This window comes from Hemitrygon akajei, chromosome 8 (genome assembly GCF_048418815.1).
Source record: "Hemitrygon akajei chromosome 8, sHemAka1.3, whole genome shotgun sequence".
In the NCBI taxonomy this organism is placed as follows: Eukaryota; Metazoa; Chordata; class Chondrichthyes; order Myliobatiformes; family Dasyatidae; genus Hemitrygon; species Hemitrygon akajei.
This window is the reverse complement of record NC_133131.1, coordinates 36,501,194-36,516,119: the sequence shown is the minus strand read 5'-3', so window position 1 is coordinate 36,516,119 and position 14,926 is coordinate 36,501,194. Positions and strand designations below refer to the sequence as shown.

Below are 14,926 nucleotides of genomic sequence, written 5' to 3'. Positions count from 1 at the left end.
GTCAGAATGCATTTATCATGGGACAGAAAAAGCCTGGATCTCCAAGAAGAAAGTAGCTTATTTAAAATACTTACAATGTAGAAACCAGAGAGAAAGGAGTACGTTTCAATTAAATTGATCCTTCTCAATTCATTTCGTGATTAAAGTTAATTTGAAAGGTTGTGTTATTCTGAACTGATGAAACTTCGGAATTGCCAGTATTTTCTTGCAGAATTTAATGACGAGAGCACCTCTCAAAAAAGCTGAAGACTTGTAGTAATAGATGCAAATGCAAAGGATAGAAAAACAGCCAATTTTGAAAATATGGTTCCTTCATGCCAATACTACTGAAGCAAATTCAATAATGCTATCACTCGAGTGTGCATACACAATACCCAATGGAAAGTTGCATTCAGAAAAACAATGGCAAAACATTCAGTGATGTCTCACCAAAGACTTCTGCAAATTTCTACAGATGTACACTAGAAGGCATTCTGACTGGTTGTAGCACACCCTGTAGGGAGCCTCCAAAGCATAGGATCGGAAGAGGCCTTAAGGGGTTGTAAATAGTGCTAGTTCCATCACAGGCACATCGAGGGCTAACACGGGCCTCTCCAAGAGGTGGTGCCTTAAGAAAGCAACATCCATCATTAATGACCCTCACCATTCAGGACATGCTCTTTTCATGTAACTGCCATAAAGTAGTACGTACAGGAGCCTGAAGAGATGCTCAATGTTCAAACAGTCCACGAACACCACCACGTTCTTCATCCTTTGCTCTAATTTATTTACAATAATTTGCACTGTACTGCTGCTGCGAAACAAATTTCAAAACTATCAGTGATTACAAATCTGATTCTAATTAATAGTAATAATGGGATGGACTGAAGCAAACCACAAGGACAATTCTATTTTCTGCCACTGCTGCCCCAAAGAATACCAGAAGGCAATAATCAATTAATGTGGTAAAGTGTGTAAATAAAATAGTCAATAAAGTGCCTAAATATTCATTTAACAATTTTTTTATAGAGTTTAAAAATTTATGATACTTCTCAGATCTTTGTATTTAGTAGTCGGGCATCTGATTCACTAATTATTTGCTTACATGAAAATATGAGGGCACAATACAGCTTCCATCCAATGCACATTTCAAATACAATTTTGACATTGGCTCCAAAATCAAACAGTTTCTCTCAACCAACATGTGAAGTCAACTGGCTTGGCCAAGTTGCCAGAAGATACCCATGGAATGAATGCCATGTTTTAACCAAGCTTATGTATTTAGTAGCTCCAATAAAATGATTAAGATTAACTTATTTCTCACATGTATATTGAAACACAGTGAAATGCATTGTTTGCGTCTTTGACCACAGTCTGAGGATTGTGCTGGCGGCAGCTCACAAATGTCACCACATTCTGACACCAAAATAGCATGCCTACAACTCACTAACCCTAACCCATACGTCTTTGAAACATGGGAGGAAACCGGAGTACATGTGGGTTTCCTCAGGGTTACAGGATGAACATACAAACTCAGTGTCAGGAATTGAGCCCTGATCAGTGAATGCAGGCACTGTAAAGTATTACACTCAGCACTATGCTACCGTGCTACTATGATGCACCCAATGACCACTACCATGTTAAAAAGTAAACAATATTCAAAGCGAACAAGTACCTACATGCAAATTTCTTCAGAATGTACTAAAAAGGGCTAGACATGCCAGCACAGGCACTTCACTATCTACATACTAGATAGCACAAAAATACAAAGAAGCAAGTTCTCCATGTTGCTAATTATTTTCTCTTCGACATCCTCATCCTTTTCCTCCATTTTTGCAAACAATGTTAACCCTTTTTTAATGCATTGTCAATTACTTTTTCATTATCCTGTCATTCTGTCTTTTCCCTTGCATGTGACAAGACAAAGCATTTTCAAATCACCACTTAAATGAGCATAGGATCACAGATAAAGAAAAATTTCTCATCTCACATTGTTGGTATTAAAACGGCTTTAGAATTTTCTAAAACTACCACAATATTCCACAATATCATTTTTTTAAAAAAGATGACTTGCATATACAACACAGCAGTTCAGAAGTAGCTGCAACAGGCTTTTTCCCAGGACATGGGTTAAGAATGGAAGATGAAAAATTTAAGGGGAGCACCAGGGGATAGTTCTTCACTCAGATGACTGAGAGTGTGGAATGAGCTACCAGCACAAGTGGTACATGTAAGCTCAATTTAAATTTGAGAGAAGTTTGGACAGGTACATGGATGATAGAGGTATGGAGGGCTATAATCAATGGGAAGAGGAAGTTTAATGGTTTGGCATGACTAGATGGGTTAAAGGGCCTGTTTCTAAGCTGTACTTTTCTATGATTCTTCCTGACTTTACTGAAGACCTCCAATTCAGTATTTCACTACCTGTATTTTGCAACCTCTCCTCTTACTATTAGTGACAGGATAGTAATTTCTGGATTGCTACCTGTGCCACATGCTAGTGAAGATAGAAACAGTATGTACTGGCAGATAAATGTGTGGCTGGGAAGCTGGTGCAGGGGTCAGGGGCAGGGCTTTAGGTTCTTGGATCATTGGGATCTCTTCTGGAGGAGGAGGTGTGACTTATACAAAAGAGATGGGTTACCCCTGAACCTGAGGGGGACTAATATTCAAGTTGTTGCGGAGGGTTTAAACTAATTTGACAGGGGGATAGGATGGAGCAAAGAGACTCAGGATAGGACAGGTTGTAAAAAAACAAAGATAGCGTGCAGTCAGACTGTCAGGAAGGGCAGGCACATATGATAGGATAACACTACAGCCAGCAGGGCGAGTATCAGTGCATTAGGAATGCAGAATCAAAAAGGGTAGCAAATACAGTTCTCAAAGTGTTATATCTTCCTTGTGCCTTGTGCAGGAAGGCACAGAGTCGACTGTACTTCCTAAGAAGGTTGGCGTCATTCAATGTCTATAGTGAGATGCTGAAGATGTTCTATAGGTCAGTTGTGGAGAGCGCCCTCTTCTTTGTGGTGGCGTGTTGGGGAGGAAGCATTAAGAAGAGGGACGCCTCACGTCTTAATAAGCTGGTAAGGAAGGCGGGCTCTGTCGTGGGCAAAGTACTGGAGAGTTTAACATCGGTAGCTGAGCGAAGGGCGCTGAGTAGGCTACGGTCAATTATGGATAACTCTGAACATCCTCTACATAGCACCATCCAGAGACAGAGAAGCAGTTTCAGCGACAGGTTACTATCGATGCAATGCTCCTCAGACAGGATGAAGAGGTCAATACTCCCCAATGCCATTAGGCTTTACAATTCTACCGCCAGGACTTAAGAACTTTTTAAAAGCTATTATTAATGCTTTTTGAGATAGTGATTTAGATGCATATCATATTTTTTTACTGAGTTAAGTATTGTATGTAATTAGTTTTGCTACAACAAGTGTATGGGACATTGGAAAAAAGTTGAATTTCCCCATGGGGATGAATAAAGTATCTATCTATCTATCTCATGCATGCAGTATAAGAAATAAGGTGGATGATCTTGCTACACTTTTACAGATTGTCAGGTATGATGTTGTGGCCATCACCGATTGTGGCTGAAGGATGGTTGTAGTTGGAAGCTGAATGTCCAAGGTTACAAATTGTATCAGAGGAACAGGAAGGTAGGCAGAGGGGGTGGTATGGCTCTGCTGGTAAAGAATGGCATCAAGCTATTTGAAAAATGTGCTGTGAGACCAGAAGATGTTGAAGCCTTGAGAGCCGAGTTAAGAAACTGCAAGGGTAACAGGCCTAATGGCTATTATACAAGGGCTTCCAAATACTAACTGGGATGTGGACTAGAGATTACAAGAAATAGACAAGGTGTGACAAAAGGGAGATTTTAACATGCAGAGAGATTGGGAAAATCAGGTTGGTAATGGATCCCAAGAGTGAATTTGTTGAATGTCATCGAGATGGCTTTTTAAAGCAGTCTGTCATTGAACCTACTAGGGGATCAGCTATACTGGATTGGGTGTTATGTAATGAACTGGAGGTGATTAGGGAGCTTAAGGTAAGCTTAGGAGGCAGTGATCACAATGATTGAGTTCAACTTGAAATCTGACAAGGAGAAAGTAAAGTCTGACACAGCAGTATTTCAGTGGAATAAAGGAAATTACAGTGGTAAGAGAGAAGAGTTGGTTAAAGTAAATTGGAAGGAGATGCTGGCAGGGATGACAGCAGAGCACCAATGGCTCTGGGAAAACAAGGAAGGCGCAGGTTAGATATATTCCAAAAACAAAGAAATACTCAAATGGCAGAATAGTGTAAGTGTGGCTGACAAATGAAGTCAGAGTTAATGTAAAAGCATACAAAGCAAAAAGATAGCGGGAAAATAGAGGATCGGGAAGCTTACAAAAACCTATAGAAAGCAACTAAAATAATCATTAGGAGGGAAAAGATGAAACATGAAAGCAAGCCAGGTCATGACTTCTCAAGTTTGGGCAAGGTACATCTTCACATTGGATTTTAATGCAACAGAATCAAAGTGTAGTCTTCAGCAAGTGCAGGCAAACGAGCCAGATTTATCCTCACTTAAAATAATTGTTTATCCTACTAACAAGTTTACAGTTAAAACAACACACACAAAATGCTGGTGGAACACAGCAGGCCAGGCAGCATCTATAAGGAGAAGCACTGTCGATGTTTCGGGCCGAGACACTTCGTCAGGACTAACTGAAAGGAGAGATACTAAGATTTGAAAGTAGTGCGGGGAGGGGGAAATGCAAAATGATAGGAGAAGACCGGAGGGGGTGGGATGAAGCTAAGAGCTGGAAAGGTGATTGGCGGAAGTGATACAGAGCTGGAGAAGGGAAAGGATCATGGGACGGGAGGCCTCGGGAGAAAGAAAAGGGGGAGGGGGAAGTACCAGAGGGAGATGGAGAACAGGCAGAGTGATGGGCAGCGAGAGAGAGAAAAAAAACAAACAACTAAATATGTCAGGGATGGGGTAAGAAGGGGAGGAGGGGCATTAACGGAAGTTAGAGAAGTCAATGTTCATGCCATCAGGTTGGAGGCTACCCAGCCAGTATAAGGTGTTGTTCCTCCGACCTGAGTTTGGATTCATTTTGACAGTAGAGGAGGCCATGGATAGACCTATCAGAATGGGAATGGGATGTGGAATTAAAATATGTGGTCACTGCGATTGCCATTTCCAACACCTCCCTCCCCTTTCTTGAGCTTTCTGCCTCCATCTCTGGAGACGGCTTATCTACTGATATCTACTATAAGCCTACAGATTCTCAGTTATCTGGACTATTCCTCTTCCCACCCTGTCTCTTGCAAAAATGCTATCCCCTTCTCACAATTCCTCCATCTCCGCCGCATCTGCTCTCAGGATGAGGCTTTTCATTCCAGGACGAAGGAGATGTCTTCCCTTTTTAAACAAAGGGGCTTCCCTTCTTCCACCATCAACTCTGCTCTCAAACACACCTCTCCCATTTCCCGCACGTCCGCCCGCCACCCCACTCGGGATAGGGTTCCCATTGTCCTCACCTACCACCCCACCAGCCTCCAGGTCCAACGTATAATCCTTCGTAACTTCCGCCACCTCCAACAGGATCCCACTACTAAGCACATCTTTCCCTCCTCCCCCCTTTCTGCTTTCCGCAGGGATCGCTCCCTACACGACTCCCTTGTCCACTCGTCCCCCCCCATCCCTTCCCACCATCTCCCTCCTGGCACTTATCCTTGTAAGCGGAACAAGTGCTACACCTGCCCTTACACTTCCTCCTTCACCACCATTCAGATCCCCAGACAGTCCTTCCAGGTGAGGTGACACTTCACTTGTGAGTCGGCTGGTGTGGTATACTGTGTCCGATGCTCCCGGTGTGGCCTTTTATATATTGGAGAGACCCGACGCAGATTGGGAGACCGTTTCACTGAACACCTACGCTCGGTCTGCCAGAGAAAGCAGGATCTCCCAGTGGCCACACATTTTAATTCCACGTCCCATTCCCATTCTGCTATGTCTATCCATGGCCTCCTCTACTGTCAAAATGAATCCAAACTCAGGTTGGAGGAACAACACTTTATATACCAGCTGGGTAGCCTCCAACCTGATGGCATGAACATTGACTTCTCTAACTTCTGTTAATGCCCCTCCTCCCCTTCTTACCCCATCTATGACATATTTAGTTGTTTTTTTTTCTCTGCCCATCACTCTGCCTGTTCTCCATCTCCCTCTGGTGCTCCCCCTCCCCCTTTCTTTCTCCCGAGGCCTCCCGTCCCATGATCCTTTCCCTTCTCCAGCTCTGTATCACTTTCGCCAATCACCTTTCCAGCTCTTAGCTTCATCCCACCCCCTCCGGTCTTCTATCATTTTGCATTTCCCCCTCCCCTCTCCTTTCGGTTAGTCCTGATGAAGGGTCTCGGCCCGAAACGTCGACAGTGCTTCTCCTTATAGATGCTGCCAGGCCTGCTGCGTTCCACCAGCATTTTGTGTGTGTTGTTTGAATTTCCAACATCTGCAGATTTCCTCGTGTTTGAAGTTTACAGTTAAATCCATTTAGACCTTCAGCAAACCTTCTACCATCATCCTCCGTTCACTACCATAAAGCCACTATATATATCTCCAATCAGCTAGCTCTCCCTGGACATTGGTGTCAAAAGGGATTGGCAAGTAGCTTCACTTTAAAAATACACTGTTCATACAAAATACAGAAAGAGATTGGATTACATTTAAGGTGTCTTTTCTAAAGTTAAGTCCTTTACGCCACCTTGACTTTCACCTGGGCAGTCTCCAAACTTATAAGCACATCAAATTCTCAAATTTCAAACAGTTCCCCTCTATCTCTTTACTCTATTACCACCCAGTGGTATGACATCAACCATCATGAAGTGCTTTGAGAGAGGTTGGTCATGGCGTGCACTCATTCCCACCTTTCAGACTACCTTGACCCATTGCTATTTGTCCAACAACCAAAACAGGTGTATGGCAGGTGCCATCTCACAAAGCCCTACGTTTACCTCTGGAGCAAAGACACCTAGCTCAATTGTTTGACTACTGGTCTTCCTTCAATACTGCAATTACTAGCAAACTCCAGACCCAGGGATCAACACTTCCCTCTGCAACTGGATCCTTGACTACCTGACCAACAGACCACAATCAGCACGGATAGGCAGCAACACCTCCACCACGATTATTCTGAACACTGGTGCTCACCAGGTTGCATCATCTCCCTACTCTACTACTCCCTGCATAGTCATGATTGCGTGACCTGATTCTGCTCTAATTCCATCTACAAGTTTGTAGATGACGTTTTTATAGTGGGCTGCATCTCAAATAACAATGAGTCAGAGCACAGTAAGGAGACAGACAGCCTAGTACCATGGCGTCACAACAACCTTTCCTTCAATGTCAGCAAACAAAATACAGGTAATTGACTTCAGGAAGGGGGGGTGCAAACCATATGCTCCTGCTACAAACATGCTGAGGCTGACAGCTTCAAGTTTCAATGAAACCAGCTTGGAAACCAGGAGATCCAGACAGCCACAGTGGATGGAGCACAGGTGCTCAGCAGATCAGTCACCCAGTGTGCATCCAGTTTCACGGATGTACAGGAAGCCATATACAGCACAGAAAGTAATGGTGGTGAGTATAGTGCAAGGTCAGTTGGTAAACCCTACAGGTTACAGGGGAGAGTGTCTGCGAAGGGGAGGGTTGATGAGTGGATCTGCAAGTCAAAGAGAAAGTGATCTCTGCAGAAAGGTTGACGAGGGCAAGATGTGACTAGTAATGGGATCACATTGTAGCAGAAATAGTGAATAAATGATGTGCAAGCTGGTGGGATGATGGGTATGGACAAAGGGAATTTTATCCCTGTCTTGACTGGGAAGGTGGGTGGGGGGGGGGTTAAGTGCAGAAAATAGAGATCTAGGTGAGGCTCTGTCAATAAGTGGAGAAAGAGAGAAACCCCTCTTCTAAAAAAGGATGACTGTGTTGCCTTTATGGCATTTGTTTAGTTTATTATATTTTCGCTTTAGTAATTCATTTGTTATCGTTTTCTAGTTAAAGTTAAGATTGTTTAAAGTAAATTCGTTGTCTGTGATTTATCGCGGCATGCGATGATGTCACACCCGGTTTCGCCGCATCTTGTGGGAAAATACCAGTTTGGAGAAACGGGGAGGGGGCTCACATTTGCAAGATCAGTGCGAGAAAAGTTTTCTTTCTACGCACTAGAAACATCAGTGAAGCAACGCCTTTTCACCATACGTTAATGTGGAAGAGTGAACAGTAAACGGTTAATCTTACTGGGACCGCCTCATTGATTGGTTTAAGCTTGGTGTTTAGTTCAGAGTTCTTTTACACCTGTGCGAGAACACTACAATGACATTTCAGATATCTTGGAGTAGAAGGCCTCATTAAGAAAACAAATGTTAAGCTCATCTAAAAGCCAAATCAATTTAACCCATGTTTGACAATGCAACTGGACACCCCAGGTGAAAATCCTGCACATCAGCATATTCACAAACAAGAGAAAAATCTGCAGATGCTGGAAATCCGAGCAAGACACACAAAATGCTGGAGGAACTCTCAGGCCAGGCAGCATCTCGAAAAAGGGTACAGGTGACATTTTTGGCCTGTACCCTTTTCCTAGATGCTGCCTGGCCTGCTAAGTTCCTCCAGCACTGTGTGTGTTGCTTCAGTTTACTGGTCTACACAAATCCTCTTCAGGCAGCTAGCATTTGCCCACCTTCAGTTGCACACCGAATGACGTGCTTCAAAGCCTACCGTCTTTACTGTTTATTCACTGAAAAATAAAGGGGCATCGCACAGAATTCAGAAAAGGAAAACCAATTAAAATGGTCTATCATGTAACATTAATGTCTTGCATACTGCAACTTTCAATAGTCTACATCATTTCCATTGATTTACTGGTGCTCCATTCACTGGTAACAACTTCTTTGTTCAGATTACTTCTTAGCTGTATGTTGCATTCAATGGGCCCCTTTCTCAGCCTGCTCCTTACATTGGCTTAGGAAAACTCATGGGTCAAGTGTCAAGCAGGCCAAACAAAGGAGATAACTGTCCTTCAGGTTTTCCAGTACTTCCAAGGCAGCTCTCTCAGCAGCTGTGAGGTAGCTGCCATGGGGAGATGTCTTCAAAGCTGACTCACTTAACAGCACCACACATGCAGAACCTGACAGGAATGCACCTGTCCCTTTTTAGCACGTGAATCTGTGGTTAATATATCTGATTTCACAAATCTTTTACGTACTGTATTTAACCTTAATGCAGACATGCGCGTTTGGTGCACCAAGGTGATACTCAATTTAGAATCAAAGTCATTGAACACTACAGCACAGAAACAGGCCCTTTTGCCCATACAAAACCATTATTCTGTCTTGTTCCATCAACATTCATCTGGACAATAGCCCCCAGACCATAAAAAAGGCTACCATTTCACTGACTGCTCAAATAGCCAAATCTCATGAATCTCCTTAATTAAATAGTTACTGAATAGTTTCATTTTCGTGAAGAAGCTGCCAGTTATAATCAATGAAGGTTTCACTGATTCTGTGGCTACTTCTGATCAATGTCAATATAAACTCTGTGCTCAGTCCACTGCTGTTCACTCTGCTGACCCATGACTGTGATGCAACACACAGCTTGAACCACATCATCAAGTTCACCGATGGCACGACTGTGGTGGGTCTCATCAGTGAGAACAATGAGTCAGCATACAGAGAGGCAGTGCAGTGGCTAACAAACTGGTGCAAAGCCAACAACTATTGGAGCATAAAAGTTGCATTGTTTGCTGTGTAACCAAAAACTACGTAGCTTTGAGTTTACTATTTGCTATGCATGTATCCAATTTAGTAGGAGAATGAAATCTTAAGAATGTAGAAGATAATGGTGTGTTAATGAGAGGTAGCAAAGAGATGTAGATTAGAACATGATTAAGTCAATGGGTAGAAACAATAGTGGTGGATGTACTTGTGATACGCAACTGTAGACCGATTGGATATGCTAATGCAACTAAACCAGGAGATTGCTATAAAAAATGCTATGTACAAGGATCGGTGGGCAATCAGCGACTAGCTCAATGATTGTCTCAGCTTTGATTTGCAAATTAAATTTTAACCCTTCTTGAAGAATCTTCTGCGTCTCCTGGTCGTTTGTGGGGCACAAGAAAACACGACAAAATCAACCTGTCTCTGAATGTGAACAAAAGAGATGGTTGTTGACTTCAGGAGGGCATGGACCAACCACACTCCGCTGAACATCGATGGCTCCTCGGTAGAGATTGTTAAGAGCACCAAATTTCTTGGTGTTCACCTGGTGGAGAATCTCACCTGGTCCCTCAACACCAGCTCTATAGCAAAGGAAGCCCAGCAGCATCTCTACTTTTTGCGAAGGCTGAGGGAAGTCCATCTCCCCCCCCCCCCAATCCTCATCACATTCTACAGGGATTGTACTGAGACCATCCTGAGCAGCTGCATCAGTGCCTGGTTCGGAAATTGCACCATCTCGGATCGCAAGACCCTGCAGCGGATAGTGAGATCAGCTGAGAAGATCATCGGGGTCTCTCTTCCCGCCATCATGGACATTTACACTACACGCTGCATCCGCAAAGCAAACAGCATTATGAAGGACCCCATGCACCCCTCATACAATCTCTTCTCCCTCCTGCCATCTGGGAAAACCGGAGCATTCGGGCTCTCACAACCAGACTATGTAACAGTTTCTTCCCCCAAGCTAATAGACTCCTCAATACCCAGAGCCTGGACTGACAACAACTTACTGCCCCCTCTACTGTGCCTATTGTCTTGTTTATTATTTATTGTATTGCCTGCACTGTTTTGTGCACTTTATGTAGTCCTGGGTAGATCTGTAGTCTAGTGTAGTTTTTGTACTGTTTCATGTAGCACCATGGTCCTGAAAAACATTTGTCTCGTTTTTACTGTGTACTATACCAGCACCAGCAGTTATGGTCGAAATGACAATAAAAAGTGACTTGACTTGACACATTTGGTCAAAGTACAAACTAGGTGAATGTATAGACTCTAGTTAACCACTTCTGAATGTGAACACCTCAGAAAGCAACTGGGCACATTCCTGCAATAAGGTTACTTTCAAATGAATTTACTGAATTGTAAAGTGCAATCCTCTACAGTATATTAAACGATTCATATATACATAGTGAAGTTTGCAGTGGTTTATTATCACTTCTGCTGCACATAAGAAATCAAACACAATCAGCTTTTAAACTTTGAAGCAACAGTACAAGAATATGATGAATGCATTCTTCTAAACACCATTAAAACAAAATTCTGTTCTGATGACATGATAAAGCTGTTTTTACGAGGGTTTAATTTGCTTCAAATTATTAACACAATATGGAGACTAATGCCCTGCATCATTTGTGCATCAAAACTAACATACAAATTAAACACAAAGTACACTGCAGATGCTGGGGTCAAATCAACACGTACAAACAAGCTGGATGAACTCAGCAGATTGGGCAGCATCTGGTGAAATGAGCAGTCAATGTTTCGGGCCGAGACGTTGACTGCTCATTTCAACGGATGCTGCCCGACCTGCTGAGTTCATCCAGCTTGTTTGTACGTGTTAACATACAAACTAACCTCATCACACGGGCGATTTGGTGAACTATCACATTGGCAAATAAACAAAAGCCAAATAACCCAAGTTTTGCATGCTCGAAATCAATTTAAAACTTACGTACTTTCACATCAAAAGTTAATTCCCGCTTAGTTTTATCCTGTTTTTTCCCCCCAAAATCCTTTCCAATCATTTAGCTCTGCCTTTTCCATACCAATGTGGATTCCATTTAACAGTTTTTCCACTACTTTACCTTTATTTTCATTGGAAACAACGCATCGAAATAAGAACAAAAGTAGCAAAACACTTGATTTCTTGACCTGGAATCTATAAAGTGCAAGTTCATTTTCCTTCCTGTAATCAGAATATTTCAATAGAGTTGTGGTACGTCTATTATACAAATTACCAATAATACAAAACTATGATATGTAGTGGAATTAAAGCATGAATTAGAAGTTACAGAGAACTGAACAAAATAAATAGTCAACATAATGGCATATGAAACACTTTGCAAATAAAACAGTACACAAATTGAAAAATGGACAAGATAAATACTGCATGAATGCTGTTGTTAGAAATGAGCATGAAGCTGGAAAAGACCAACTAGTCTGGAAAAAAATAATTGAATGGTTTAAGTGTTTGTGGAAAGGTTTTTATCTCCATCTTTAGAAAGGCTTATTTTAATTTTTGACTAGTCTATTCATCTGAATATGAAAGCACCCAGTGAGTTAATTTTGTATGAAGTTCTTTGTTCACTGCAGATGCAGCAATTTATGCTGCTTACGCCTTTTCATCATACACTAGCTCATCTCTTAAAATGTGCATTTTATGCCTCTAGTCTTAGCTCCATTTATAACACAAAATTTTAAGATTTCAAAGTCACTGCTGTCTTTCAGACATTAGGTATTTGCTTTTCTACAAGTATGATTATTTAAAGCCAAATGACCAATTGTTTTGTTATAGATTGCCAAATGTGCTTTGTGTCATTCAAAAATCAATGGATATCCCTGACCTCCTGAAGCTCAAAGCACCTTTCAGACTGATGTTTGGTTCGATCACAGCATTATGTATCCAGACATAGACCTGCTCCTCCTAACTTAGACCATTCTCAATTTTAAGTTGACACAAGTTATTGCTTTGCTTGTCAGAATGGTGCTTACAGCATACATTTATATATTTTTTAATTAATACACAAATTTAGTTGACCCACTTATATGCCAGCTTCCAACACTGCCATTCATTAAATCAATTACCCTTCTCATTTACTTGTAGCCCTGGTACAAACTCACAGGGTCATGAGGAAACTGTGCAAACTCCCCAATTTCCTACAGCTTAAGTCGGCAACATTAACTGCTATGCTACTTGCTCTGTCCTTTGCCCATCTTCGGTTTTCCTCCTCCTGCTCACATTGTCATTCAACAGAGACAGGCCCTTTGGCCAGAATCCATGCTAATAATGAAGCAGTCACTTACACTAATCCCATTTTATTCCCTCCATATACCAATAAATTTGCTCTAGGATCCATCATTCACACACACTAGGAGCAATTTAGTGATATCCCAGGACGGGTACTCAGTGTGCACTGCACAACTGGCAGGTGTGTTTACAAACATCTTTAATCTCTCCCTCTCCCAGTGTAGAGTGCCCTCCTGCTCCAAAACATCCACCACTGTTCCAGTACCTATAAAGACCAAGGTAACACATCTGATCGACTGGCGTCCTGTCGCACTCACCTCAATAATATGCGAATACTTTGAAAGGCTCACTCACACTGGACCTCCTACAATTCACCTACCGACACAACTGATCAATAGATGACGCAATAGCCACTGCTTTACACACCATCCTTACACATCTGGAGAAGGATGCTTACTTGAGAATGTTGTTCTTGGACTACAGTTCAGCATTCAACACCATAATTCCCTCCAGGCTCGACAAGAAGCTCAGAGACCTCGGCCTTCATCCTGCCTTGTGTAGCTGGATCCTGGACTTCCTGTCAATTTGCTGGCAGGTGGCAAGAGTGGGCTCCCTCACTTCTGCTCCTCTGCCCCTCAACATAGGTGCCCCTGAGGCCTGTGTCCCAAGCCTCCTCCTTTAGTCTCCCTATACCCATGATTGTGTCGCCACCCACAGCTCCAATCGGCTAATTAAATTTGCTGACAACACTACATTGATTGGCCTAATCTCAAGTAATAATGAGGCATCCTACAGAGAAGTCATCACTCTGACACAGTCAAGAAAACAACCTCTCCCTCAATGTTGCAAAAACAAAGGAGCTGGTTGTGGACTACAGGGGGAAATGGAGACAGGCTAGTCCCTATTGACACCAATGGATCTGGGGTTGAAAGGGCGAACAGCTTTAAGTTCCTCGGCATGAGCATCACTGAGGGCCTCACGTGGTCTGTACATACTGGCTGTGTGGTGAAAAAGGCAGAACAGTGCTTCTTTCACCTCAGACAGTTGAATAAGTTTGGTATGAGCTCCCAAATCCCAAGAACTTTCTACATGGGCAGAATTGAGAGCATCCTGACTGGCTGTATCGCTGCCTGGTATGGGAACTGTACTTCCCCCAATTGCAGGACTCTGCAGAGAGTGGTGCAGACAGCCACAGCGCATCCGTAGATGTGAACTTCCCACTATTCAGGACATTTACAAAGACAGGTGTATAAAAGGGGCCTGAAGGGTCCTGAGTCACCCCAACCATAAACTGTTCCAGCTGCTACCATCCGGGAAATGGTATCGTATTGGAGTATAAAAGTTGCATTGTTTGCTGTGTAACCAAAACTATGTAGTCAGCTTTGATGTAGATTATGTAGTTTGCTATGCATGTATCCAATTTAGTAGGAGAATGAAATCTTAAGAATGTAGAAGACAATGGTGTGTTAATGAGAGGTGTCTGAGTTTGCTATTTGCTATGCAGGTATCCAATTTAGTTTGCTGTGTAACCAAAACTATGTAGTCAGCTTTGATGTAGATTATGTAGTCTAAGTTTGCTATTTGCTATGCATATATCCAATTCAGTAGGAGATTGAAATCTTAAGAATGTAGAAGACAATGGTGTGTTAATGAGAGGTAGCTAAGAGATGTAGATTAGAACATGATTAAGTCAATAGGTAGAAACAATAGTGGCGGATGTATTTGCGAAACGCAACTGTAGACCAATTGGATATGCTAATGCAACTAAACCAGGAGATTGCTATAAAAAAATGCTATGTACAAGGATCGGTGGGCAATCAGCGACTAGCTCAATGACTGTCTCAGCTTTGATTTGCAAATTATGTTTAACCCTTTTTGAAGAATCTTCTGCGTCTCCTGGTCGTTTGTGGGGCACGAGAAACCACGACA

General features: G+C 42.4%; 1 protein-coding gene across 4 annotated transcripts in view; it reads right to left on the bottom strand.

The window, feature by feature from the left end:
- The window catches only part of mtmr4 (myotubularin related protein 4), a 139,041-nt gene that overhangs the window by 84,769 nt on the left and 39,346 nt on the right, over positions 1–14,926 (bottom strand). The gene's annotated exons all lie outside the window — the stretch shown is intronic.